Genomic DNA, 26,391 nt, shown 5'->3' with positions numbered 1-26,391 from the left:
AGAAAGAAAGAAAGAAAGAAAGAAAGAAAGAAAGAAAGAAAGAAAGAAAGAAAGAAAGAAAGAAAGAAAGATAAAAAGAGAAAGAACGAACGAACACAAAGGTTGTGTTTAGCTTTGGATGGAAGAGGGGAGAGGGGCTGGCCACTGTTTGGGTTTGATCTGGTAGTCAACATGTTCCTGTGTCTTTCCCCAATTTCTTTGAATCCTTCTCTTACACAATGACAAAACTCTCCCTGCTGAGCAAGAGTTTGGTTCCTCCTCTGGAACACAGCTGCCCTGGAAAGGTCCAGCTGGAGCACAGAGTAGCCACAGGGCAAGGGATTGCAGATCTCAGTGGTGAGATCTGCTGGAGCAGCTCGGAGGGGATGGTGCTCTGTGGTCCATGCCTTGCTGCTGTGCTGTATTCAGCTGGGAGGGCTCCAACAGCAGTTAGTGAGAACTCTGCTCACTAGCCCTGGTGCTGGGAAAGCAAAGCTTGTTCTGAGAGCCCTGGGGCTGTTTAGCCTGGAGAAGAGAAGGCTGAGAGGGATCTGATAAATGTCTGTCAATAGCTGAGGGGTAGGGGTCAAGGGGAGGGGGCCAGGCTCTTTTGGGTGGTGCAAAGTAATAAGACAAGGAACAATGGAGACAAACTTGAATGTAGAAGGTTTCACCTCAGCATGAGGAGAAACTTTGCTGTGAGAGTGATGAAGGTCTGAAATGGGCTGCCCAGAGAGGTTGTGGAGTTTCCTTCTTTGGAGATTTTCCAACCCCACCTGGATGCATTCCTGTGCAGACTACCCTGTGTGATGCTGCTCAGGCAGGGGGGTTGGACTGGGTGATCTCTGGAGGTCCCTTCCAACCTCTACCATTCTATGATTCTGTGATGCCTAGACAAGCCCTAGGTGAGTGGGAACACTTCTTCCCAGCTACAGCTATTTGCAAGTCCAAAAGGTTTCTTTAAATTTATTTGAATCAGTCAGGGTTGGAAAGGACCTCAAGGATGATCTAGTTCCAAACCCCCTGCCATGGACAGGGACACCTCACACTAGAGCAGGCTGCTCCTTGGGGAAGGGCTGGTCCTTGGGGAAGGGCTGGTCCTTGGGGAAGGGCTGGTCCTTGGAGAAGGGCTGGTCCTTGTTGAAGGGCTGGTCCTTGGAGAAGGGCTGGTGCCTAGGGAAGGGCTGGTCCTTGGGGAAGGGCTAAAGCCACAGAGGACTGTGCCTGTGGTTGAATATAGAATCATAGAATCAGTCAGGGTTGGAAGGGAGCTCAAGGATCATCCAGTTCCAACCCCCCTGCCATGGGCAGGGACACCTCACACTAGATCAGGCTGGTCCTTGGGGAAGGGCTGGTCATAGAATCATAGAATTATTAGGGTTGGAAGGGACCTCAAGGATGTCCCATATGTACTTATTAATTGAGTAGTGTGAGGGGAGAAGCCTTTCAGGGAAGGATTTTGTTACTTAGGAGGAAAGCTGTCAGTGTCCTTCTCACAGCTGCATCACAGTGGGGAGGTTACTGTGCCTTCGGCTGAGATACAGAGTAGTTGAGTGAGTAAAGCCAAAGCCACACTTGCAAGCAAAGCAAACCAAGGAATGGATTCCCCACTTCCCAGGCAGGCAGCTGTTCAGCCATCCCCAGGCCAGCTGGGCTGCACCACACCTAGCAGTTACCTGGGAGAACACAGAGCAAGACTCTGAACACCCCTCACATCCCTTCCTTCTTCTCCCCCCAGCTTCATCTGCTGACTGGGACATTGTATGGTCAGCTGTGTTCAGCTGTCCCAGCTGTGTCTCTTCCCAGCTTCTTGTGCACCTCCAGCCAGCTCACTGGTGGGGTGGGGTGAGAAGCAGAAAAGGCCTTGACTTGGTCTAACAGTCCTTAGCAAGAACTAAAACCATCATGGAATCATAGAATCATAGAGTCACAGAATGGTCTGGGCCAGAAAGGACCTCCAAAGCTCATCCAGTCCAACCCCCCTGCATTCATCAGGGTCATCCCCAACTAGATCAGGTTGCCCAGAGCCCTGTCCAGCCTCACCTTGAATATCTCCAGGGATGGAGCCTCCACCACCTCCCTGGGCAACCTGTTGCAGTGTTCCACCACTCTCATGGTGCAGAACCTGTTCCTCACATCCAATCTCAATCTGCTCTGCTCTGGTTTGAAGCCATTGCCCCAAGTCCTGTCCCTGCAGGCCTTTGCAAACAGTCTCTCTCCAGCCTTCTTGTAGCCCCCTTCAGGTCCTGGCAGGCTGCTATTAGGTCTCCCCAGATCCTTCTCTTCTCCATGCTGACCACCCCCAGCTCCCTCAGCCTGTCCTCTTAGCAGAGCTGCTTCAACTCCCTGACCATTTCCACAGGAACACATCCAGACAAGGCTGGAAAGGCTCCAGAGGAGACTCCACAACCTCTCTGGGCAGCCTGCTCCAGGGCTCTGGGACCCTCCCAGTGCAGAAGTTCCTCCTCATGGTGAGGTGGAACCTCCTGTGTTGCAGTTTCCATCCATTGCCCCTTGTCCTATCCCAGGGTGCAACTGAGCAGAGCCTGTCCCTGTCCCCTCCCTCCTGACCCCCAGCCCTCAGCTATTGATAAACATTGATCAGATCCCTCTCAGCCTTCTCCTCTCCAGCTCTCAGCCCCGTCTGGATGTGTTCCTGTGTGACCTGTGCTGGATTCAAGGTCCTGCTCTGTCTGGGGGTTGGACTGGAAGATCTCCAGAGGTCCCTTCCAACTCCTGACATCCTGTGAGCCTGTGAGTCCTACAGGGTTTTCTGTCCTGTGTGACTGAATCACAGAAGGGTTTGGGTTGGACAGGACCTCAAAGACCATCCAGTTCCAAACCCACCTCCCACCAGCCCAGGTTGCTCAAGGCTTCATTCAACCTGGCCTTCAACACCTCCAGGGAGGAGGCAGCCACAGCCTCCCTGGGCAGCCTGTGCCAGTGTCTCCCCACCCTCAGTGTGAAGAATTTCTTCCTGATCTCCACTCTAAATCTCTCCTCCTTGGAGGCTCTGCCTGGCCTTCTTCCTAATCATTTTGGTTGGAAGAGACCTTTAAGATCATCAAGTGCAATCATTAACCCAGCACTGCCAAATCACCTTCTTTGCAGGAAAAGGACATGCACCAGAACTACTTATCTGGGAAACTTCACTAAGCCCTTCAGATACAGGAACTGCTCCAGAACTTCTCTGATAAGCTTCAAAGTTCCCTGGTAGTATTGAGCAGCATTAATGTCTTAACTTTCCCATTATGAAGAAATAATGCAGGTAAAACTTGAACCCAGGTTGAACACACAGAATAAAAGCTGGACAGGAGCCAGCAATGAGCACTTGCAGCACAGAAGGCCAAGGGCAGCCTGGGCTGCATCCAAAGCAGTGTGGGCAGAGCTGGAGAGAGAGGATCCTGCCCCTCTGCTCTGCTCTGGGGAGACCTCACCTGCAGGGCTGGGGCCAGATATGGGACCCCAACACAAGAGAGACCTGGAGCTGATGGAAAGGGTACAGAGGAAACCACAAAGCTGGTCAGAGGGCTGGAGAACCTCACCTATGGGGACAGGTTGAGAGATATGGGGCTGTTCAGCATGGAGAAGAGAAGGCTCTGGGGAGACCTAAGAGCAGCCTGCCAGGACCTGAAGGGGAATACAAGAAAGATGCAGAGAGACTGTTTGCAAAGGCCTGCAGGGACAAGACCAGGGGTGATGGCTTCAAACTAGAGCAGAGCAGATTGAGATTGGATGTGAGGAATGAGTTTTTTCTTTTCTCTTCTCTCTTTTCTTTTCTTTTCTTTTCTTTTCTTTTCTTTTCTTTTCTTTTCTTTTCTTTTCTTTTCTTTTCTTTTCTTTTCTTTTCTTTTCTTTTCTTTTCTTTTCTTTTCTTTTCTTTTCTTTTCTTTTCTTTTCTTTCTTTTCTTTTCTTTTCTTTTCTTTTCTTTTCTTTTCTTTTCTTTTCTTTTCTTTTCTTTTCTTTTCTTTTCTTTTCTTTTCTTTTCTTTTCTTTTCTTTTCTTTTCTTTTCTTTTCTTTTCTTTTCTTTTCTTTTCTTTTCTTTTCTTTTCTTTTCTTTTCTTTTCTTTTCTTTTTTTTTTTCTTGTGGCCCCTTCAGGTTCCATCAGGCTGCTACTAGCTCTCCCCAGAGCCTTCTCCTCTCCATTCTGAACACCTCCAGCTCCCTCAGCCTGTCCTCATAGCAGAGCTGCTCCAACCCCCTGAGCATTTTCATGGCTCTCCTCTGGACCCTCTCCATCAGGTCCAGGTCCTTCCTGTATTGAGGGCTCCAGACCTGCACACAGCACTCCAGGGGAGGTCTCAGCAGAGCAGAGCAAAGTGGCAGAATCACCTCTCTGGCTCTCTGGCAATGCTGCTTTGGATGCAGCCCAGGCTGTGATTTGCCTTCTGTGCTGCAGTCTCACACTGCCTGCTCCTGGCCAGCTTCTCCCCCACCAGCACCCCCAAGTCCTTTTCCTCAGGGCTGTTTCTCTCCCCTCCTCCCCCAGTCTCTATTGACAGTGAGCAACCCTCAGGGCTGCTCTCCATCACCTGCCCCTCCAGCCTGGACTGACAGTGTGCCATCAGCTTTACCCTTGTGCTGAAGCTATAGCTCCACACTAGCTGCTACGAAGAAAATCAACTCTCTCCCAGCTGAAACCAGGGCTAGCAGGAACACCTTTATCTTGAGCTGAAGTCTTCCTCCCCTTGCTCCACCCTTCCAGTGAGGTCATTGTAGCTGGGCAACCTGTACATGAGTTTTGGGAGAGAGGAAAACACCCCTCCGCCACACCCAGATAGAGCCTGCACTGTCCTAGCACTTAATGGCATTGTCAGCTGCTGGTGTCATGATCATTAACTGGAAGATCAGACAGTATCTCCTGGTGCTGGTCCTCCTCCTCACTCTGCCCTGGGTTTGCTATCAGCTTCTGACAAGCTGCCAGGAGGTCAGCTTCGCTGTCTCAAAGGGCTGCAGGCTCCATGGACATTCCCTTCCCATGCAGTCTTGATGCTTTTATGCCCAGTGTGATCCCTGGGGCTAAATGGTCTCAGGAGGTCCCTTCCCTGCTCTGAGACAGTGAGAGAATCACAGAGTCACAGCATGTTAAGGGTGGGAATGGACCTTTGAAGATCATTGAATCCAAGCCTGCTGCCAGAGGAGGATCATCCAGGGCAGGTCACACAGGAACACATCAAGGTGGGTTTTGAATACCTCCAGAGAAGGAGACTCCACAACCCCTCTGGGCAGCCTGCTCCAGGGCTCCAGCACCCTGGACAAAGTTGTCTCTTCTCTTCTTGTGGCACCTCCTCTGCTCCAGCTTGCCCCCAGTTCCTCTTGGCCTGCCCTTGGACATCCCTGAGAATGTTCTGCAAAGCTGTGCCAGCACCCCAGAGCTGATGGAGTGTCTGCAGGCCTGGAATGACAAACTGCAGGGCAGACTGCCTGGTGGGTGAGGGAAGGAGGGAGGCTAAGGAGGTGTAGAGGTAAGGGCTCTGGGCTCTGCCTGTGGTGAGGTGTCTCAGCTCTCAGGACACAGCTTTGTGGAGAAACCACACATAACCTTTTATCCTCTATTAGTCCTACTGATGGATCAGAGTCCTGCTGATGGATCAAACAGAATCCTACTGATGGATCAGACATAGTCCTGCTGATGGATCAAACACAGCCCCGTTGATGGATCAAGAGGGTGCAAGGTCTTTTCTGAGAGGGTTCTCAAACATTGGAACAGGCTGCCCAGGGCAGTGCTGGAGTCACCATCCCTGGGGGTGTTCCAGCAGCCTGTGGAGCTGGTGTTAGGGACATGGTTTGGTGTCAACCCTGCAGTGCTGGGTGGAGAGGTTGGACTGGATGAGCTTGGAGGTCTCTTCCAGATGGATGGATTCTGTGACTTTGTGATTCTGTGACTCTGTGATTTGTGATTCTGTGATTCTGTGATTCTGTGATTCTGTGATTTGTGATTCTGTTACTCTGTGACTCTGTGATTCTGTGACTCTGTGATTCTGTGACTGTGATTCTGTGACTGTGATTCTATGATTCTGTGATTCTGTGATTCTGTGATTCTGTGACTCTATGATTCTGTGATTTGTGATTCTATGATTCTATGATTCTGTGATTCTGTGATTCTGTGACTCTATGATTCTGTGATTCTGTGATTTATGATTCTATGATCCTGTGATTTGTGATTCTGTGATTCTGTGATTCTGTGATTCTATGATCCTGTGATTTGTGATTCTGTGATTCTGTGATTCTATGATTCTGTGATTTGTGATTCTGTGATTCTGTGATTCTGTGATTCTATGATTCTGTGATTTGTGATTCTGTGATTCTGTGATTCTGTGATTCTATGATCCTGTGATTTGTGATTCTGTGATTCTGTGATTCTGTGATTCTATGATCCTGTGATTTGTGATTCTGTGATTCTGTGATTCTATGATTCTGTGATTTGTGATTCTGTGATTCTGTGATTCTGTGATTCTATGATCCTGTGATTTGTGATTCTGTGATTCTGTGATTCTATGATTCTGTGATTTGTGATTCTGTGATTCTATGATCCTGTGATTTGTGATTCTGTGATTCTGTGATTCTATGATTCTGTGATTTGTGATTCTGTGATTCTGTGATTCTGTGATTCTATGATCCTGTGATTTGTGATTCTGTGATTCTGTGATTCTGTGATTCTATGATCCTGTGATTTGTGATTCTGTGATTCTGTGATTCTGTGATTCTATGATCCTGTGATTTGTGATTCTGTGATTCTGTGATTCTGTGATTCTATGTTTCTATGATTCTATGATAGAATAATAGTTGCCCAGGGAGGTTGTGGCTGCCTCCTCCTTGGAGGTGTTCAAGGCCAGACTGCATGAGGCCTTGGGCAACCAAGTCTAGCTGAGAGCTAGACATGGCAGGGAGCTTGGAGTGGATGATCTCTGAGGACTCTTCCAGCCTGAGCCATTCTATGACTCTCTTATTAAATTTATGCTTTTTTCCCCCCCCTATTTGCTAGCCCAAGCCATGTCATAACTTTATCACAGCAGCAATGTTAAACCCAGGAGTTTTCTCAGGCTATTGGTCTGAAAGGAGCATCAAAACTGAACTCATTTGAGCTGACACCAACCACTTGTGCAGAGAGCAGACAGAGAAGCAGTGCTGCCAAGACTCATTGCACAACTCTCCCAAAGCCACTGCTCTTTTGGAGAGCTGTTCTGAGAGTGTTTGCCCAGGGCAGTTCTTAGCAGCAATTACAAGAACAAGGCTGATGGCCTTCCCCCATCATTCCTATGGCAGAGAATGTTTACAGGAGCAAAGAATTAGGGGCATCTTTGTAATGAGAGGTGTCCCAGCTGTTCAGGGCTATGTGGTAAATACAAGCACAGTTATGAAGCAAGCAGAACATTTAGTTCAGAGGATTTAGTTTGGCAATGGCTAATTATTTGCACATCTGGAATATTGTGTCCAGTTCAGGGCCCCTTAGCTCAAGAAGGACCTCAAGGAACTGCTTGAGAGAGTCCAGCACAGAGCCCGAGAGCTGCTGCAGGCAGTGGAACATCTCCTGTGAGGCCAGGCTGAGGGAGCTGGGGCTTGGAGCAGAGGAGCCTGAGGGCTGCCCTCATGGCTGGGGATAAAGATGTGCAGGGCTGGAGCCAGGCTCTGCTCAGGGCTGACCAAGGACAGCACAAGGGGCACTGGGGGCAAGCTGGAGCAGAGGAGGTGCCACAGGAACAGGAGGGAAAACTTTGTCCCTGTGAGGGTGCTGGAGTGCCCAGAAAGGTTGTGGAGTCTCCTCTGGAGACTTTCCCACCCCACCTGGATGTGTTCTGTGTGAGCTGTACTGGATTCTATGGTGCTGCTCAGGCAGGTGGGTTTGAACTTGAAGATCTCCAGAGGTCCCTTCCAACCCCTACCATGCTGGGATCCTGTGACATGAAGCTCTAGTGTGCTGCTTCCTTCCAACCCAGTTACTGGACCCCCACCCAGCTGGCCTGGCAGGTAGATGAGCAGCAGCAAAAATGCTGCATTTGCCTGAAGGGATCTCTCAGAGCTTTTGGTGGCCTGCTTCTAGTGAGTGTTCTCCTTCTCCATGATCAGCTCAGAGAGGTTGTGGAGTCTCCTTCTCTTCAAGACTTCCCAAACCCACCTGGATGTGTTCCTCTGTGACCTGCTCTGGGTGACCCTGCTCTGGCAGGGGGGTTGGACTGGATGATCTCCAGAGGTCCCTTCCAACCCCAATTATTACTCTGTAATAATCTCTGTTTGGAATCATGCTTGTCACAGACTCCTCTCCCAGTTTCTGAACTCACACTTGAAACTCCTGTGGGCAGGGCATCACTGAGAGCTGTCCATGCCCCTGGTGGGCAGGGCAGCTGAGTGGTTTCTCTGCAGCAGTTGTCCTCTGCCTTGGATCCAGTCACACACCTGTAAGGCAAGAGTGGCTGTGCTGGTATTCCCTGTGGGAACGCTCAGCCTGTCCTGGCCTGGAGGTGATGAAATCCTCATCCTGCACTGCTAGTTCTGAACCAGGTCAGGTTAAAACTACACTGGGAAATTCCAGTTCCCAAGAGGACAAATGGTTCTGACCTGACAGTTATTTCTGGGCTTTCCCCCTGTCCCCCTGCCCCACCCCCCCCAGGTTGCTTTCCCAGAACTTGGGTCCTGCAGCTGGGGCAGGGCAATCCCAGGCACTGCTATAGGCTGGGCAGGGACTGGCTGGAGAGCAGCCCTGAAGAAAAGGCCTTGGGGGTGCTGGGGGAGGAGAAGCTCAGCAGGAGCCAGCAGTGAGCACTTGCAGCCCAGAGAGCCAAGCAGAGCCTGGGCTGCAGCAAGAGAAGTGTGGCCAGCAGGGCCAGGGAGGGGATTCTGCCCCTCTGCTCCACTCTGCTGAGACCACACCTGGAGCTCTGTGTCCAGTGCTGGAGCCTCTGTTCCAGGAAGGATCTGGAGGTGCTGGAAGGTGTCCAGAGAAGGGCCATGAGGATGAGCAGAGGGCTGGAGCTGCTCTGCTCTGGAGACAGCCTGAGAGAGTTGGGGTTGTGCAGTCTAGAGAGGAGAAGGCTCCCAGGAGACCTTCTTGTGGCCTTCCAGGATCTGAAGGGGGCTCCAAGAAAGCTGGGGAGGGACTTTGGAGGGTGTCAGGGAGGGATAGGACTGGGGGGGATGGAGCAAAACTAGAAGTGGGGAGATTGAGATTGGATGTTAGGAAGAAGTTGTTCCCCATGAGGGTGGTGAGACACTGGCACAGGTTGCCCAGGGAGGTGGTGGAAGCCTCATCCCTGGAGGTTTTTGCAGCCAGGCTGGATGTGGCTGTGAGCAACCTGCTGTGGTGTGAGGTGTCCCTGCCCATGGCAGGGGGGTTGGAACTGGATGAGCCTTGAGGTCCCTTCCAGGTCTGACAATTCTGTGATTCTATGATTGTAAATATCTGAAGGGTGGGTGTCAGGAAGAAGGGGCCAGGCTCTGGTATCCTGTGACAGGACAAGGAGCAGTAGACACAAACTGGAACCCAGGAAGTTCCACCTCAACTTGAGGCAAAACTTCTTTGGTGTGAGGGAGCTGGAGCCCTGCATCAGGCTGCCCAGAGAGCTTGTGGATGTGTTCCTGTGCCCTGCCCTGGATGACCCTGCTCTGGCAGGGGGGGTTGGACTCAATGATCTCTGGAGGTCTCTTCCCACCTCTAACATTCTATGATTCTACTTGGGAGGTTCACTTCTGGTGGTGTGGCTGCCTCAGCCTGTCCCAGTCAGAAATCCTTTATTTTGAGGGTCTCATGGAGGAGAACTTGGGACTGTTCTAATTGACAACTTAATGCCTAACTGAGCTTGATGGCAGTGAAAACTTCCTGATGAAGAGTGCTGGGGCAGCTTACAGAAGGCATTTCTTCTTGCTTACACATTCTGCTCTCACCAGTGTGTGTGTCTGTGATCTCATCTGAGCTTGAAGGAACTTCAGACAAACTCTGCTGGCCTTGCTTTGACCATCACTGTTTAGGTTCCTCTGCTGCTTGCCCTCCTGTGTGTAAAACCCCTTCTGTCACAAGCAGTGACAGAACTAAAAGAGCAAACAAACTCCTGGAACTTCTGTTTAGCAAGACAGGCCCAAGACACATACCAGCCTTGACCTGAATGCCACAGTGATGGTGGTGGCAGGAGAAGAATGGGTGCCACTCCCACATGGGCTGACAGAAGGTCCTACAGCCACTGCCTTCCTGGGCTGAATCTGCTCCTCCTAGCCAGATTTCTTCAGCAACATAAACATAAAGAGAGTTTCCTTCCTTACAAGGATGTCTTTTGTTCCTCCAACTGCAGTGTCAGGGTGCAAGAGAAGCAGGAACTGATGTGGGTTGTGTATCACGGAATCATAGGATGGTAGGAGGTGGAAGAGAATCCAGCACAGGTCACACAGGAACACATCCAGATGGGGCTTGAACACCTCCAGAGAAGGAGACTCCACAACCTCTCTGGGCAGCCTGCTCCAGGGCTCTGGGACCCTCACAGTGAAGAAGTTGAGGAGGGTGGTGGTGGAGTCCCCATCCCTGGAGGTGTTCAAGAGGGGATTGGACATGGTATTTGGTGACATGATTTAGAAGTCATGAGGTCTTGGGTGACAGGTTGGACTTTGATGATCCTTGAGGTCTTTTCCAACCTTATTGATTCTCTGATTCTGTCATTCTATGAAGTTCCTCCTCATGCTGAGGTGGCACCTCCTGTGTTATGGTTTGTGTCCATTGCCCCTTGTCCTGTCACAGGACTGGAAAGAGCCTGGCCCCTTCTTGCCCCCTACCCTTCAGATGTTTATAGACATTGATCAGATCCCCTCCCAGCCTTCTCTTCTTCAGTCTCAACAGCCCCAGGGCTCTCAGCCTCTCCTCATCACACAGATGTTGCAGTTCCTTCAGCATCCTCATAGCCTCTGTTGGGCACTCTCTAGTCTATCCCTGTCCCTCTTGAACTGAGGAGCCCAGAACTGGACACAATACTCCAGATGTGGTCTCAGCAGGGCAGAGCAGAGGAGCAGGAGAACCTTTTTGGACCTGCTGGCCACACTCTTCTTAATGCACCCCAGGATCCTATTTGCCTTCTTGGCCACAAGGGCACATTGCTGTCCCATGAATAACTTACTGTCTGCCAGGACTGCAAAGTCCTTCTCCAGAAGCTGCTTCTAGCAGGTCAACAATATGCACACTGTGTAAAAAACAGGCACCTCAAAACATTTCTGTCTTTTGCAAGTCCTTCTATCACAGAATCATTTAGATTGGAAAAGATCTCCCAGATCATCAAGTCCAACCATTAACCCTACACTGGGCTGCAGTTCTTGTGAGAGCAAGTTTCCTTCTGAGAAGCTGGGGGTATCTTTTCTTCCCTGAGTGGAGAGTATCTTTCCCTGGCTAGGTTAAGGACCCAGCAGGAGCTGCAAGGAAACAGGTCTGCAGCTGTGCACTTCACAGCACTAAGGATCTTCAGAGAAGGGCCAGAATGGTCAGAGGGCTGGCAGCCCTTCCATGGGAGGAAAGGCTGAGATTCACTGGGGTTGTTCAGCCTGGAGCAGAGCAGGCTCAGGGGAGACCTTATCACCATGGAGCAGGACACAGAGGGTGGCTGCCAGCAGGATGGAGACTCCCTTTGTACAAGGAGTGCCATGGAACAGACAAGGGGGATGGGGACAAGTTACTGCTGGGGACATTCCCTTTGGACTGCAGGAGAAAATGTTTGCCATGAGCACAGTCAGAGCCTGGAATCATCTCCCAAGGGCAGCAGTGGAGTGCCCTGCACTGGGCAGTTTGAGACTCAGCTTGCCAGGGTGCTGAGCCAGCTCATGGCAACTGCACTGCCACCTAGAGAGGTTGGAGCAGAGGATCCTTGGGGTCCCTTCCAAGCTGGCAGTCTGGCATTCTGTGTGATTTCCTTCCCCTGGATGTTATCCCCTCTCTCTCAACTGCAGCACTGCTCCTGCTGATTGCCTGCTCTGCCTCAAAGCAGCATTTTTGGTGTGGATCTGTTTCTCAGCATCTCTCTGCCTTTCATCAGCATGGCCAGCAGGCTCTTGGGGACTAGAGCCACCCCTCAGCACACCTGATCTCTCTAATCACCATTACCACTCAAATAGCAATAAAACAAAGCAGTGAAATCCTGCCTCATACTTCCTCATAGCTGCAGTTACTTGAATAGAATCCTTTGAATAGCCCTCATGAAGTAGTGGCTAATAAATGGGCAGGGGATGTGAAGAACAGGACAGCAGGGATGTCCCAGGGAGGGAGCTGCTGCAGGAGAGGGTCCCATGAGTGCTTTTCCCCAGGCTTCATGTTTGTTGCCTGTGCAAGTGCGATAGCTGAGCTGTGCATTGCTCTGGCAAGGGGAGCATGGCCTGGATCTCAGCTCACTCTGTACAGCTGGGACCCAACACTGTTCTGGGCTGGATGCCTTGGAAGGTGATGATTCATCCTTCAAAGGTTCTTGCTCCTCAGTGAGTCATAGAATCATTAAGGTTGGAAAAGGCCTCTAAGGTCATCCAGTCCAACCAGCAACCCAGCCCCACCATGGCCATCAAAGCATGGCCTCAGGTTCCATGACCACACATTTCTGGAACACCTCCAGGGATGGGGACTTCCTGAGAAGCCTGGGACAGTGCCTGACAACCCTTGCTGGGAAGAAAGGTTTCCTAATATCCAACCTGAACCTCCCCTGGTTCAGCTTGAGGCTGTTTCCTCCTGTCCTGTCACTTGCTGCATGTGAGAAGAGCCCAACCCCCACCTCACTGCAGCCTCCTTCCAGGGAGCTGTAGAGAGCAATGAGCTCTCCCCCCAGCCTCCTCTTCTCCAGGCTCAACACCCCCAGCTCCCTCAGCTGCTCCTCCCCAGCCCTGTTCTCCAGACCCTTCCCCATCTTTGTTGCCCTTCTCTGGACCTGCTCCAGCCCCTCAATGTCTCTCTTGGATTGAGGGCCCCAAAACTGAACCCAGTGCTGAGTCCAGGAGGGCAATCCCTTCCCTGGTCCTGCTGGTGACACTGTGGCTGCTCCAGGCCAAGACTGCAGTCACTATCTTGAGGTCCCTTTTCCCTCCATGGCTCCTAGCCATGGCCATGAGCTCTGCCTGCTGTGAGCAGCACTTCACTGCGTGCTCACTCCCTCTGGTTCTCACCAGGCTGTGGTTGGGTTTCTAGGTCAGTGGCTGGAGGCACTGCAGAAACACATGCATGGAAAGTTTTTTATCTATGCAAATAAAGGGATCTGCAGGGAAAGGGATGACAGCTCTGTGGCTGAGATAACAGACTGCTTTGTGCCAGGTATTGAATTTCCTCTTCCAGGTGCCAACTTCTCAGTGCTCTCACTCAGCAGCTGCTGCTCTGGCCAGCCCCTGTGCACTCACTGCCAAGACATCCAAGCCCAGACAGATTGTAAGTGAGAAATGGTAGCTTCAGAGGTGTCTGCAGTCCAAAGCCTCTCACTTAGTGTTCAGCATGACTTTGGACACTCTGCTTTTCAATGCACAGCCTGTCTCTAGCAGCAGGAGTTTAGCCAATGCTGCAAGCCACAGAAAGAGGTTCTCCTGCCCCTCTGCTCTGCCCTGCTGAGGTCACATCTGGAATATTGTGTCCAGTTCTGGGCCCCTCAGCTCAAGAAGGACCTCAGGGAACTGCTGGAGAGAGTCCAGCACAGAGCCACAAAGATGCTGCAGGCAGTGGAACATCTTCCTTAGGAGGAGAGCCTGAGGGAGCTGAGGGCTCTGGAGCTTGGAGAGGAGGAGCCTGAGGGTGACCTCATTGCTGTTGCTAAAGATGTGCAGGGGGAGTGCCCAGAGGCTGGAGCCAGGCTCTGCTGGGGGATGCCCAATGGCAGCACCAGGGGCAGTGGTGGAAGCTGAGGCATAGGAAGTTCCATGAGGAAAAAGTTTTGCCACAATGAGGGTGCTGGAGGCCTGGAACAGGCTTCCCAGAGAGGTTGTGGAGTCTCCCTCTCTGGAGATATTCCAACCCCATCTGGATGTGTTCCTGTGTGAGCTGCCCTGGGTGCCCCTGCTCTGGCAGGGGGGTTGGACTGGATGAGCTTTGGAGGTCCCTTCCAGCCCCTAACATTCTGTGATGCTGTGATTGTGGTAAGTCCTTTGGGTCAGGTCAGGCCATAACAAGGGCAGAAAGAGAAGGAGAGACCAAAATGAAAGCAAAAAAAAAAATGGTTGAAGCCTTCTGCTGGTGCTTCTGGAAGAACATCACAGGTCTGGGTGGGAAGAGAAAGCTGCTGGAGGGAGAGCAAGGAGAGATTTCTTTGCAGCTGTAGCTGTAGCTGATGCCTTGTGCTAATCAGTCCAGGAGCTTGGCTCTTATCTAGAGAGAAGGAAACAGCAAAAAAAAAAAAAAAAAAAGTGACAGAGTCAAGCAGCAGTGGAGTCCCGCCTAGCTTAAGTTAACAAAGTGACCCACTCTGTGCCTGTGCTTTCCACAAAGGCACAGCAGTTTCCAGGCTGGTGGAAAGTTAGTGAGTTTGAGACTTCTGTGTCTTCAGCCTTCATGAAATACCAGCCAGATCCTGCATGAAAAAGAAACCTCAGATCTTTCAGCATCTTCCTGTCAGCTCTGGAGGCATTTGATCTTAGGCAGTTGGGAGTTTATAGAGGACACAAAGAGTGAGATTGGATGCACCAGCAGCAAGTGTGCAGATGGCAGCAAGCTGAGTGGTGCTGTTGATACACCAGAGGTACAGGAGGGCATCCAGAGGGACCTGGACAGGCTGCACAGGTGGTGCCCAGGTGAAGCTCCTGAGGTTCAACAAGAGCAAGGGCAGGGTTCTGCCCCTGGGCTGGAACAACCCTCACTGTCAATACAGACTGGGGGAGGAGGGGAGAGAAACAGCCCTGAGGAAAAGGACTTGGGGGTGCTGGTGGGGGAGAAGCTGGCCAGGAGCAGGCAGTGTGAGACTGCAGCACAGAAGGCAAATCACAGCCTGGGCTGCATCCAAAGCAGCATTGCCAGAGAGCCAGAGAGGTGATTCTGCCACTTTGCTCTGCTCTGCTGAGACCTCCCCTGGAGTGCTGTGTGCAGGTCTGGAGCCCTCAATACAGGAAGGATCTGGACCTGATGGAGAGGGTCCAGAGGAGGCCACAAAATGCTCAGGGGGTTGGAGCAGCTCTGCTGTGAGGACAGGCTGAGGGAGCTGGGGGTGTTCAGAATGGAGAGGAGGAGGCTCCAGGGAGACCTAATAGCAGCCTGCCAGGACCTGAAGAGGCTACAGGAAGGCTGGAGAGAGACTGTTTGCAAAGGCCTGCAGGGACAGGGCCAGGAGCAATGGCTTCAAACTAGAGCAGAGCAGATTGAGATTGGATGTGAGGAACAAGTTCTGCACTATGAGAGTGGTGGAACACTGGAACAGGTTGCCCAGGGAGGTGGTTGAGGCTCCATCCTCAGGAGAAGAAGAGGCTGAGGGAAGACCTCATTGCTCTCTACAGCTCCCTGAAAGGAGGTTGGAGACAAGTTGGTCTCTTCTCACATGCAGCAAGTGACAGGACAAGAGGAAACAGCCTCAAGTTACACCAGGAGAGGTTCAGGTTGGATATTAGGAACAAGTTCTTCCCATCAAGGGTTCTCAGGCACTGTCCAAGGCTGCCCAGGGAGATGGTGGAGTCTCCATCCCTGGAGGGGTTTCAAAGCTGCATGGATGTAGTGTTGAGGGATGTGGTTCAGTGGCAGTGGCTTAGCAGCAGTGGTGGATGGTGAGCTCTGGGTGAGCTTGGACTTGATGATGCCAAAGGTCTCCTGGAACCTCAACATCTCTCTGGTTCTACAGGAGGCTGCCTTTTGAAAATGCCATGAATGAAAAAGAACTGAAACTGAGCACCTAACAACAACAAAGCATTGCTCTAGCTCAACCCCTTTGGAGTGGTAGAGATGTGAAGGGTTGTGCCAGCTGAAGCTGTGACTGCAAATGGGAAGCAGCTGTCCACAGCAGCTTGCCACAGGCTGACACCAGATCAAATCAGAGTTCAGGTCTAATAAAGGCAGGCTCTATGCTGCAGCTTTTTCTTGACCTCCCAATCACGAAAAGGAAACATGAAATGATTTAATGTCAGAGAAACCAAGAATAATTAATACAGACTTGGCCAGGCAGAAATCCAAGACATTTTCTGGTGTCTCAGAACTCAGTGGAGAATTTAATTCTTCTCTTCTCCACTCAGGAGACCTGCAAATGATTTTCACTGCCTACTGAGCTGCCTTTGCCATTGCTTTTGATTTCTTCTGTCTGTTTGCTTGGGTGAGGACTCTTAGCTTATTAATGATTTATGAATTTTAGTTCAAAGCTGTGCTTGGTTGGTTCTTTGGTTTGGTTATTTGGTGTTTTTTTGGTGTTTGGGTCTGGGGTTTTTTGTTTGTTTGTTTTGGATTTTATTATTTTTTCATGCATTTTTGCCTTAGGAAAAGAGAGTTCTGGGAATTCTGTACCTGTCCAAGATTGTCAGCAGTGCAAAGTGATACAGACTGGTACAGTACAGCTGCCTGACAGAGTAACAGAGTGGTTGGGGCTGGAAGGGACCTCCAGAGATCATTGAGTCCAACCCCCCTGCCAGAGCAGGGGCACCCAGGGCAGGGCACACAGGAACACATCCAGGTGGGGCTGGAAAGTCTCCAGAGAAGGAGACTCCACAACCCCCCTGGGCAGCCTGCTCCAGGGCTCCAGCACCCTCACACCAAAGAGGTTTCTCCTCCTGTTGAGGTGGAGCTTCCTGGGCTCCAGTCTGTGTCCACTGCCCCTTGACCTATCACAGGGCACCACTGAGCCTGGCCCCTTCCTCTTGCCCCCCACCCCTCAGATATTCCCAGCCTTTGTCATCCAGAGCTGTGGCAGAGGCTTAAACAGAGAACTGAAGGGCCAAGGGCTTCCTCTTGAGGGAAGGATGGGGACAGAGCCATCCCTTCTGAGTGCCACTTGTGCTTTGGCTGGGAGGAGCTGCAGGATCAAAACTTGTGGTTCAGAAGCTCAAGAAGGACAAAGAGCTACTGGAGAGAGCCCAGCACAGGTCCCTGAGTTGCTGAGGGTGCTGGAACAGCTGAGGAGAGGCCGAGAGTTGGGGCTGGTTAGCCTGGAGAAGAGGAGGCTGAGGGGGATCTGATCAATGCTCACAGAGATCTGAGGGGTGGGGATCAGGGAGATGGGGCCAGGCTCTGCTCAGTGGTCCCCAGTGACAGCACAAGAGGTAAAATGGGCACAAATATGAACATAGGAAGCTCCATCTAAACATGAGGAGGAACTTCTTGACTTTGGGGGTGGTAGAGCCCTGGAGCAGGCTGCCCAGAGAGGTGGTGGAGTCTCCATCTCTGGAGACTTTCAAGGCCAACTTGGATGTGCTCCTGTGTGACCTGCTTTAGGTCATCTTGCTCTGGCAAGAGGGTTGGATTTCAGATCTTCACAGGCCCCTTCCAACCTCCACCATTGTGCCAGTCTGGAATACAGCACTTTGCTCCTTACTCAGCTTGAGTATTTCACAGAGTCACAGGGGCTGGAAGGGACCTCCAGAGATCATCCAGTCCAACTCCCCTGCCAGAGCAGGGTCACCCAAGGCAGACCACAAGGAACACATCCAGATGGGTCTTGAGAGGAGAAGGCTCCAAGGAGACCTTCTTGTGGCCTTCCAGGATCTTAAGGGAACCTACAAGAAAGCTGGGAAGGGGCTTTGTAGGTTATCAGGTAGTGACAGGAGTAGGGAGAATGGAACAAAGCTGGAAGTCAGGAGATTCAGACTGGATGTTAGGAAGAAGTTGTTCCCCATGAGGGTGATGAGACACTGGCAGAGGTTGCCCAGGGAGGTGGTGGAAGCCTCATCCCTGGAGGTTTTTGCAGCCAGGCTGGATGTGGCTGTGAGCAACCTGCTGTAGTGTGAGGTGTCCCTGCCCATGGCAGGGGGGTTGGAACTGGCTGAGCCTTGAGCTCCCTTCCAACCCTGACAATTCTGTGATTCTATGGTTGAAAGCCTCCAGAGAAGGAGACTCCACCACCTCTCTGGGCAGCCACACTCCAGTGCTGCATCATCCTCACAGCAAAGAAGTCTCTCCTCGTGTTGAGATGGAAGTTCCCATGCTGCAGCTTGCATTTGCTTGGTTCTCATGACTTTCATGGTCATGCCATCAGGGGTTGCAGAAGTGCACTGAACTGACAGCACTGTTGTGCTGTTGTGTGGGGCTCAGGCTTGTTTTCAGCTCTTCCCTGCAAAGGCTGGGCCAGCCCCAAGCTCTGTGTGCATTTCACAAGGCTCTGTTGACCTGCTTGCAATCTGCCAAGGTTGCCTACTTATCACTGCTTGGCCTTTACCCTGTGAGTGCTGCAGGTGGAACCACAGCACTAATCCATTGCTGCCAACTTCCTGCTCACAAGCCCCAGGAAGGCAGAGGGTTTGAGAAAAGCCTTTAAGTAATCACCTTTAGGGGAAGACAGAAAATGGGGAAGGTTATCTTGGGTTATCTTGGTGTCTAAACTCCAGCCACTTCTAGGTAAATAAAATCACCTTCCTCAATGCCAGGCCAAGAAACCTTGAGGAAAGTTCTGAAAATCAGCCTCATGCCTTTGAGCCAGAAGAGGCCAGGGAAACAAAAGCAGAGCCAAAACAGTTGATAGCAGCTGGGAGTTGCCTCTTTGCACAGCTCCATGGCAGGTAGGAGAGCCTCCTGCCTCTCCCCCTGCCATGGCTTTGCAGTGTGACATCTGGGTCTGAGAATCCACAGGCAGGGGAAAGCAAAGAAGGGAAGGGAGAAAGGGAGAAGGGGAGAATGGGAGAAGGGGAGAATGAGGGAAGGGGAGAAGGGGAGAATGGGAGAAGGGGAGAATGGGGGAAGGGGAGAATGGGGGAAGGGGAGAATGAGGGAAGGGGAGGAGGGGATAATGGGAGGATGGGAGAATGGGGGAAGGGGAGAATGAGGGAAGGGGAAAATGAGGGAAGGGGAGAATGAGGGAAGGGGAAAATGAGGGAAGGGGAGAAGGGGAGAATGAGAGAAGGGGAGAATGGGGGAAGGGGAGAAGGAGGGAAGGGGAGAAGGAGGGGAGAAGGAGGGGAGGGAAGGAAGCAGAGGAAGGGGAGGGATTGGGTTAAAAAAATGTGTAGACATGGCACTTTGGGGCATAGAATCATAGAATAGAATCCTAGAATCAGTCAGGGTTGGAAGGGACCACAAGGCTCATCCAGTTCCAACCCCCTGCCATGGGCAGGGACACCTCACACTACAGCAGCCTGGCCAGAGCCTCATCCAGCCTGGCCTTAAACACCTCCAGGGATGGGGCCTCAACCACCTCCCTGGACAACCCATTCCAGGCTCTCACCACTCTCATGGGGAAGAGCTTCTTCCTCACGTCCAGTCTGAATCTCCCCACTTCCAGCTTTGTTCCATTCCCCCCAGTCCTATCACTCCCTGACACCCTCAAAAGTCCCTCCCCAGCTTTCTTGTAGCCCGCTTCAGATCCTGGAAGGCCACAAGAAGGTCTCCTGGGAGCCTTCTCCTCTCCAGACTGAACAACCCCAACTCTCTCAGTCTGTCCTCATAGGAGAGGTGCTCCAGCCCTCTGCTCATCCTCATGGCCCTTCTCTGGACACCTTCCAGCATGTCCATATCCCTCTTATAAAAGTGGCTCCAGAACTGGAGGTGTTGGGTTGATGGTTGGACTGGATGACCTAAAGACCTCTAAAGGTCTTTTCCAACCTTCATGATTCCATCATTCGTCTTCCTACTCATTCCTGTCTCATTTGAAATTGTAATGGGAAAGACAGAGGAGGAGGAGGAGGAGGAGGAGGAGGAGGAGGAGGAGGAGAAGGAGAAGGAGGAGGAGGAGGAGGAGGAGGAGGAGGAGGAGGAGGAGGAGGAGGAGGAGGGGAGATACCTTGGAACCCCTGGAATTCTAAGTACTCAGCAAAAAGTGAAGAAGATTTGGCAAGGGAACAACACCATCCATCATAGCTTGGGGGCTGAAAAAGATGTCAAGGCTTAAGCAAAAAGCTTCAAGATGAAGATTTGTACTCAGTCCCCACACACTGCAAGCACTGCCAGGAGAGTCGGGTTGGGCAAGAAGCAGGAAACAGGAGAGGCACCTTCTAGAGACACACTGCAAGGACTTGTCCTGTCCTCAGAGCAAACATCAGAGAATCACAGAAACATGCAGGTTGGAAGAGACCTTCAGGATCACCAAGTCCAACCCAGAACCCTGCTCTACAAGGCTCACCCCTAAACCATAGCCCCAAGCACCACATCCAAACCACCTTGAAACACAGCCAGGCCTGGGGACTCCACCACCTCCCTGGGACAGAGCATGTGCTGCATGCATTTATCACCTCCTCATGGGGGGATCCTCTTCTGGTACCATTCTGGTTGGTGAGCATAGAATCATAGAATTGTCTGCTTGGAAAGGATCCTAAGGTCATCAAGTCCAACCAGAACCTGACATCTCCCTGTGCACAACATGAGCACCAAATGAACAATTGCTCTGCTCAGTTGCACCCTGGGATAGGACAAGGGGCAAGGGATGGAACCTCCAGCACAGGAGGTTCCACCTCACCATGAGGAGGAACTTCTTCACTGGGAGGGTCCCAGAGCCCTGGAGCAGGCTGCCCAGAGAGGTTGTGGAGTCTCCTTGTCTGGAGCCTTTGCAGCCCCATCTGGATGTGTTCCTGTGTGACCTGTGCTGGATTCTCTGCTCCTGCTCTGGCAGGGGGTTGGACTTGATGACCTTTGGAGGTTAGGTTGGATGTGAGGAACCAGTTCTGCACCATGGGGGTGGTAGAACACTGGAACAGGTAGCCCAGGGAGGTAGTTGAGGCCCCATCCTGGAGATACTCCAGGTGAGGCTTTACAAGTCTCTGGGGCAACCTGATCTAGTGGAGGAGGTCCCTGCTGACTACAGGAGAGTTGTGCTGGTTGACCTTTGGTGGTGCCTTCCAACCCAAACCATTCTGTGATCGATTCCATGATGTACAGAAGTGGTTTAGGAGGACATCTGAGTGTCTTTGACCAATATGACTGCCACAGGCTCCAAGGGCTCCTGCTCACCTCGGGTTTGCATGCACCCAAGCTAAGCTTGGCACCTCAGGAGAGGGGTATGGAAGGAGATCCTGTCAGGCAAACAAACAAGTTGTGCTTCTTATCCTCCTGCCACAAGCAAGCATGAACTTTGTTTCTTTCTCACCATTCTGCTCTGAAATTGGAATTTCTGTTGGGATTGCAGCTGGCTTAGGCTTTGTGTACGTTGGATAAATGGTGTCTGGGTTACACATCAACCAGTCCAGGCTGGAAGAAACAGGAATTGATCAAAGGAGGAAAAGGAAACAACCAACACACACAAACAGAGCTTATCTAATGCATTTGCAAATGCTTCTTCACTCATGACACAGCATGAGCCTGGTCAAAGAGTTTAGAGGCTGCTAGCCTTCCTGAAAAGTAAGGAATTAGGTGTTGTGGTCTTTGGAAATAGATCTAAATCCAGTGAGGAGAGCTGCAAAAGATTGCCCCAGAGAGGTAGAAACCTGGGCTAGTGGGAGGTGTCCCTGCTAATACCAGAGGGGTGGAACTAGATGATCCTTAAGGTCCCTTCCAACCCAACCCATTTTATGATTTTTAGGAATCTCTGAACTGCCCAGAGTGGTAAAATGGCTCAGCAGTGGGACCTGGGGAAGCCACATTGGACATTCTGAAGGCACTGAACATCACTCTGCATTAGGAGTCAGGGGTTTGAAGTTCTGTGAAACAAGAGTTTATCATCCAGGAGACTTTAAAGGATTTCATTGAAGGAAATAAGGAATTATTAAGGAATCCCACCTGCATTACTGCTGCTGTTCACCTCAGCAGGTCTCAGGACTTTCAGCAGAAATGTCTGTGGTAACCATTTTAAAGCAGCCCTCTGCACACTCTAAGAAGAGTGTGACCAGCAGGTCAAGGGAGCTTCTCCTCCCCCTCTACTCTGCCCTGCTGAGGCCTCATCTGCAGTATTGTGTCCAGTTCTGGGCTCCCCAGTTCAGGAGGGACAGGGAACTACTGGAGAGAGTTCAATGGAGGGCCACAAGGATGCTGAAGGGTCTGGAGCATCTCTCTTAGGAGGAGAGGCTGTGAGCCCTGGAGCTGGTTAGCCTGCAGAAGAGCAGCCTGAGAGGGGATGTGATCAATGCTCAGCAAGAGCTGAAGGGTGCAGGTGAAGACAATGTGTCCAGTTCTGGGCTCCCCAGTTCAGGAGGGACAGGGACAGACTGAAGAGTATCCAAGGGAGGCTATGTGGATGATGAAGGGACTGGAACATCTACCTGGTGAGGAAGAGCTGACAGCCCTGAGGCTGTTTAGCCTGGAGAAGAGAAGGCTTAGAGGAGATTTGATCAATGTCTATCAATATCTGAGGGGTGGGAGGCAAGAAGAAGGGGCCAGGCTCTTTTCAGTGGTGCCCAGTGACAGCACAAGGGGTAATAAACATTAACTGGAACCCAGGAGGTTTCATCTCCAATGGAGGCTGTGAGGATGATGAAGGGACTGCAACATCTGTGTGATGAGGAAAGAGCCCTGGGGACTGTTTAGACTGGAAAAGAGCAGCCTGAGGGGGGTCAGATCCATATTTATAAATTGATGAGGGGTGGGTGTCAAGAAGAAGGGGCCAAGCTCCTTCCAGTGGTGTCTACTGACAGGACAAGGGTCAGTGGACACAAACTGGAAACCAGGAAGCTCCACCTCAACATGAGGAGAAACTTCTTTGGTGTGAGGGTGCTGGAGCCCTGGAGCAGGCTGCCCAGAGAGGTTGTGGAGTCTCCTTCTCTGGAGATATTCAAAACCCACCTGGAGATTGTGATCCTGTGCAGGCTGCTCTGGGTGACCCTGCTTTAGCAAGGGGGGGTTGGACTGGGTGATCTCCAGAGCTCCCTTCTGTGATTCTGTGCCTCTAAACAGTGTGGCAGAAGGAAAACAAACACTCAGGTTAAGTTGAAAGGCAATAATAATAATAATAATAGGTGATTACAACAAAATGAAAAACACATTCTGAAAGGCAAGGTTTGTGCTAGAATGATTTCGTAATCTCCCACGTTTTTTTTTTCTTTCTTTTTTTTTTTTTAGAATGGATTCATCATCTCCCACTTTTTTCTTTTATTTTTCTTTCTTTTTTTGGAATGATTTCACAATCTTCCACTTTTTTCTTTTCTTTTTCTTTCTTTCCTTTTTTTTAGAATGGTTTCATAATGTCCCACCTTTTTCTTTCTTTTTCTTTTTCTTTTTCTTTTTCTTTTTCTTTTTCTTTTTCTTTTTCTTTTTCTTTTTCTTTTTCTTTTTCTTTTTCTTTTTCTTTTTCTTTTTCTTTTTCTTTTTCTTTTTCTTTTTCTTTTTCTTTTTCTTTTTCTTTCTTAGAATGATTCCATAATTTCCCACTTTTTCCTTTTCCTTTTCTTTCTTTATTTTATTTTAGAATGATTTCATAATCTCACACTTTCTTTTTTCTTTTCTTTTTTTCTTCCTTTCCTTTTTTTAAGAATTATTTCATAATCTCCCACTTTTACCTTTTCTTTTTCTTTCTTTTTTTTAGAATGATTTCATGATCTCCCACTTTTTTCTTTTCTTTTTCTTTCTTTTTTTTTTTTTTTTTTTTTTGGATGTTTAGCTTTTTGGTGCATTTGAGCCTGTTCACTCCTTTGACAAATCTGTTGTGATGACTTTGCTATTGGAAAAAAAAAAAAAGTCATCCCACCTCCAGTGACTTCCTCCCAGCCAGGGCGAGCCAGGGGGAGTTTTTTTTCCCCACACACTAATATGATCTAATCTTCTGCAAATAGAGCTTGGCTTGGTTTGTCTCCAGTGGGAAATACCTTCAAACATTAACCAAACAAACAGCTTAATGAATGCAAGTATTGAAGTGATAAAACTCGAAATGGAGTGGTTCTGCTGTCCTGGCAGCAACAGTTTTCCCCCATGGCTGCAGACTGTGCCCCCTTCTCTTTGGGCTCTCCTGTAAACAGGATGCTGAGATTGGCTTCAGGTTTGCCTTGTCCTCCCCACCCCCTGCCTCTGTCCCTCTCTGTGGTTACCTATCTTCAAAGAAATGTGATCCAGACTGGAAGAGGTGCAGGGAAGAGATGTCAGAGATGTGATAGCTGCAATTTGCTTTATTTATTTATTTATTTAAATACCAAAGACTGAGAGGGGACATGATAGGTTTCAATAGACAAGGGCAAAAAGAATCACAGAATCAACCAGGTTGGAAAAGACCTCCCAGATCACCTGGAATATTGCATCCAGTTCTGGGCTCCCCAGTTCAGAGGGACAGGGATCTGCTGGAGAGAGTCCAAGGGAGGGCTCCAAGGATGCTGAAGGGCCTGGAGCACTGCCTGGGGAGGAGAGGCTGAGAGCCCTGGGGGTGTTTAGTCTGCAGAGGAGAAGGCTGAGAGGGATCTGATCAATGTCTATCAATAGCTGAGGGCTGGGGGTCAGGAGGGAGGGGACAGGGACAGGCTCTGCTCAGTTGCACCCTGGGATAGGACAAGGAGCAATGGATGGAAACTGCAGCACAGGAGGTTCCACCTCACCATGAGGAGGAACTTCTTCACTGGGAGGGTCCCAGAGCCCTGGAGCAGGCTGCCCAGAGAGGTTGTGGAGTCTCCTTCTCTGGAGCCTTTCCAGCCCCATCTGGATGTGTTCCTGTGTGACCTGTGCTGGATTCTCTGCTCCTGCTCTCGCAGGGGGATTGGACTGGAAGATCTCCAGAGGTCCCCTAATATCTGTGAGCCTGTGATCATCCAGTCCAATCTATCACCCAATACCATCTAATCAACTAAACCATGGCACTGAGTGTCTCACTCTCTTTTGAAACCTTTCCAGGGACAGAAACTCCACCTCCATCCTGGGCAGCACATCCCAATACCCAATCTCTCTTTCTGGGACGAATTTCTTCCTCACATCCATCCCAAACCTCTCCTGGTCCAGCTTGAGGGTGTGTCCTCTCCTTCTGTCACTGGGTGCCTGGGAGACAGGCTGAATGAAGGGGAAGGGGAGATAGCAGCAAAGGAGCACAAGTACAGGTGTTAAAACAAAAATCTGTTTGGTCATCACAGGTGTCAGACTGTGGAACAATGCTCTCTCTGGAGGAGCAGGGGGGAAAACTTCACTGGTTGAGTTGAAGTTTGGGCATTTGGAGAGAGGAATGGAGTGAGGCTGCTGTCCATAGCATTTGGAGAGAGGATTGGAGTGAGGCTGCTGTCCATAGCATTTGGAGAGAGGATTGGAGTGAGGCTGCTGTCCATAGCATTTGGAGAGAGGATTGGAGTGAGGCTGCTGTCCATAGCATTTGGAGAGAGGATTGGAGTGAGGCTGCTCTCCATAGCATTTGGAGAGAGGATTGGAGTGAGGCTGCTCTCCATAGCATTTGGAGAGAGGATTGGAGTGAGGCTGCTCTCCATAGCATTTGGAGAGAGGATTGGAGTGAGGCTGCTGTCCATAGCATTTTGGATTGCATGACCTAGTTCTACCCCTCCCAAAACTGCCATATGAGGAACTGGGGTTGGTCAGCCGTGAGAAGAGCAGGCTCAGGGGAGATCTCATCACCATGGACCAGGACATAGAGGGTGGCTGCCAGCAGGATGGAGACTCCCTTTGTACAAGGAGTGCCATGGAACAGACAAGGGGGATGGGGACAAGTTACTGCTGGGGACGTTCCCTTTGGACTCCACAAGAAAATGTTTGCCATGAGCACAGTCAGAGCCTGGAATCATCTCCCAAGGGCAGCAGTGGAGTGTCCTGCACTGGGCAGTTTGAGACTCAGCTTGCCAGGGTGCTGAGCCAGCTCATGGCAACCACACCATCCCCCAGAAAGGTCAGAGCAGAGGATCCTAGCTATTCTTTCCAAGCTGGCAGTCTGTAATTCCATGATTCTAACTCCTGCTTTGTGTCTTCTGATGCCACAGCAACACTTCCTACTAATGAAGCTGACTAGGAGAGACTCCTTCACAGAATCACAGAATTACTGAGGCTGGAAAAGCCCTCTGAGATCATCAAGCAGAGCCTATGACCTAACACCATGCCATCAGCTAAATCCTGTCACCAGGTGCCACATCCAATCTTTCCTTAAAGACCCCCAGTGACAGTGACTCCACCATCCCAGTGCCCTTCCAGACCATCCATCCTAACAAATCTTCATAGGAACATTTGCTTCGTTTTTCTGACCCTGTGATAAAAATGCCTGGCACCTTCTTTGGGTAAAGAGGAAGCTCCAGGTGCCCAGGGAGCAAACAGTGTGGGGCAACGCTAGCAAGGTAGTCATTTGCAGGCTGCTTTGCCATTTGGGACCTTAGTGTACCTGTGACACCCTTGACCTTGCTGAGAGTGCCACGTGGTGATTGCATTCCTGTCTTTGCAAGCTTTATCTTTCTAAGAGAAAGGCCTGAAGCAGGTGGCCATGTCACTCAGTGCTGGGCTTGGAACAGCCAAAGTGGTGGAGACATCAACTGCAGACA

General features: G+C 50.6%; 1 protein-coding gene across 1 annotated transcript in view; it reads left to right on the top strand.

The window, feature by feature from the left end:
* Nucleotides 1–26,391, top strand: part of AGTR2 (angiotensin II receptor type 2) — a 61,687-nt gene that overhangs the window by 12,234 nt on the left and 23,062 nt on the right. The gene's annotated exons all lie outside the window — the stretch shown is intronic.

This window comes from Indicator indicator, chromosome 17, assembly GCF_027791375.1.
Source record: "Indicator indicator isolate 239-I01 chromosome 17, UM_Iind_1.1, whole genome shotgun sequence".
Taxonomy (NCBI): Eukaryota; Metazoa; Chordata; class Aves; order Piciformes; family Indicatoridae; genus Indicator; species Indicator indicator.
This window is presented reverse-complemented; position numbering and strand designations above follow the sequence as displayed.